At 35.0% G+C, this 2,812-nt stretch overlaps 1 protein-coding gene across 3 annotated transcripts in view; it reads right to left on the bottom strand.

Annotated features, from left to right (window-relative positions):
- Positions 1–2,812, bottom strand: part of cv-c (RhoGTPase activating protein) — a 252,416-nt gene that overhangs the window by 152,099 nt on the left and 97,505 nt on the right. The window lies entirely within an intron of this gene.

The following is a 2,812-nucleotide window of genomic DNA, read 5'->3' on the forward strand; positions in this document are numbered from 1 at the left end:
TCGGATAGTCCTAAAATTTGATCGGATAGTCTTATAAATCCGATCAAAATCCATCGGAAATATCTGTTTGTTACTTTTTGAACGGACATTTTTCTCAGTGAAGCTATCACATTATAAAATTTCAAAGCCTCATGATTGAAAAGTTGATTAAGAACAGAAAAGCTCTAATATATTCGTATAAACAATATTAACAGTTCTTTTCACTCATTTGTGTTCGTATAAACATTAAAAAAATAAGTTAGAAAAATCCTGATACACGCGCACGCTTGACCTTTGACGGTTTTATAATAAAATTCCGAATTATTGTATGTATAAGCATCTGATTAAGAAAAATCAATAGCTCCTCAGTGACCGTCGGAGAAAATATGGTGCGAACTTTTATTTTTAAATCAGATAATAAATAGATTCCCTTTACGACGCCATACAGGTAATTTTCTAGTTCAAGGCGGTGGAGGTATTACTGATTTTCCACTCCGTAGCGAACCATCACGAAGTCGCTTCTTTTCATCTAGTATATTTCTATCGTAAGATTTATTCGATTAGCACGTTGCCGATTAGATCGCCGCGAGCAAGAAGGAAAGTGCATCGCCGGCGCATCCATAGATGCATTCTATTTGTGGGCGTGCCTATACCGGAAGTCATAATCACATCGCGCCATGAGATCGCGCCGCGAGAAAGCAATTAGTTCACGTCGATAATTAATTAAACTTTCGCGATCGATTCCGCGACACAATACAACAGCATGCGCTTCAGATAGGAAACGATCGAGGAACTTTCATGTAGAGCGCGACAGAAGATGAGGTGAATCTCTCGATATCTATCATTATTTTTATATTGCTACGAAGAAGTTAATTAAACTTCCTTATTCCCTTTTTATAACACACATGTGTACATTTCACCTATCTTGCAGTTACAATTTCTGTATATGCACACATAACTATTTAATATACGGAAAGAATGATTTTGCTACATTGAGAAAAAGATATATTTAAAAATTTATTTGTGGTTTATGTTTACTTTATTGAAATAAATCTTTATTTAAATAGAACAAAATAAAATTTTATTTTTAGGAAATTATACATTTACTTTATTTTTTACAATTAATATATATATTTCACAAAATGTACGAGTATGTATATACCACTATCACAGTCAAATGTTTTATAATGATAAGTATAAAAAAAAAACATCGAATTACATAAATCCAATTGGAGATACCGCATGTCCCGTAATATTTTCTTGTGAATTCTTGTGAATATTTTAATTTTTTTTCAGTGTAAAGTATTTAAAAATTTAGCTCTCATACAAATTTGAAAATTATTTTATTAACCATCAAAATAATTATGTGAGACGCTCAAGTTGGTTGCCAGAATATTCAAACTTTTCGCAGCATAGCCCATTATTTGAGTGTTCTACAATCTACATAATTACTTTGATAATCCAACAAAATTATTTTCAGATTTGTATCTATCAAAATTTGTAATTCAAAATCATGTAAATATGTTAAAATATAAATCTGATCATAAAAAGAATTTTTATTATTTCGATATATTTTATTTAACGAGATAAATCAATTAGAAGAATTGCAGTATCTCGTTTGTATCAATCCTACAGACCATGTAATTTCCACCCAAATAGCGTAATCAGATAAATCTCAGAGTGGTTCGAACATTACGTGAAACTCGGGTCACGACACCCCCGAGTGTCTTCAATTAATTGCAAGCTACGTAATAGCATGCGAGATATTACACGCGTTAAGTACAACTGCAGGAGAGACCTCGTACCGTAATGAACCTTCAGACACCGCATTACTGTATCACCGCAATTGGAGGGCGAAAATTCCGCCGTTTCCAGCGTGCCACCGCAAATTGCATTCGATCGCGTTGCACTCCCGTGAAATTAATTACGCATTAAATTCGTTACCGGACGCCCGACCAATATTGTTCGAGAAGATCGGTATCGATCGCGATCGTTGCGTTCGCGCGATCAAAAATGTCAATATTCATTATAACCCGTGTCGGGCTCGTTTGCATCCCACGCGAGGAACGCAAATTAATGGCAGATTGGTGTCGTAAGCTGTCAACCACCGTTCAAATGTAATCAGACGCGGACCGGAGAGATGCCAGCCCCGCCACGTGTGATTTATGTACGTGCGGTATCCGAATATCTACAATGTCAGGATAACCGTCGTTCGCTTTGAACGGTAGAGTTTTTCACAAATTCAATATACATAAACTCTGTAAAGCGTATAATAAATTAAGTCTTTAATTTCTAACTTGGAAATTTTGTTGGAAAAATTCCGTTTACAATTCACAATCAGTTATTTTAAATAAGTCTTATTTGTATTTGTGTAACTTAAAACATTTTTCAGCATTTTGAAAAATCAACTTGCTCTCATGTCATGCACAGTTATCTTCATTCAATCCTCAAATATAAGTGTCATCACGTTGCAGCTCATATTTCAGTTATGCAGTATCGCAATATGCAAGAAATCACATTATACGAATCTCGCTTCGCGAGAGAGGATCATACAATCCTTTTATCAATTGCGCATGTAATCGAGTAAACGTGGATTTCGTAGATGTCAATATCGTCTTGAAATCGAATCACCGTTTTTCCCGGAAAAGCCAATCAGCATGAGCGTATTCGCAGAAAGGAAAGTTCGATCTCGTCGTTTCGAATTTCATGATTAAAAGATATAATTGACAAAACCTGACATTAATTCCATTCAAAATCAGAAATAAGAAGGAGACACACACACACACACACACACACACACACACACACACACACACACACACACACACACACA

Source organism: Trachymyrmex cornetzi, unplaced genomic scaffold (assembly GCF_001594075.2).
Source record: "Trachymyrmex cornetzi isolate Tcor2-1 unplaced genomic scaffold, Tcor1.1 scaffold127, whole genome shotgun sequence".
NCBI lineage: Eukaryota > Metazoa > Arthropoda > Insecta > Hymenoptera > Formicidae > Trachymyrmex > Trachymyrmex cornetzi.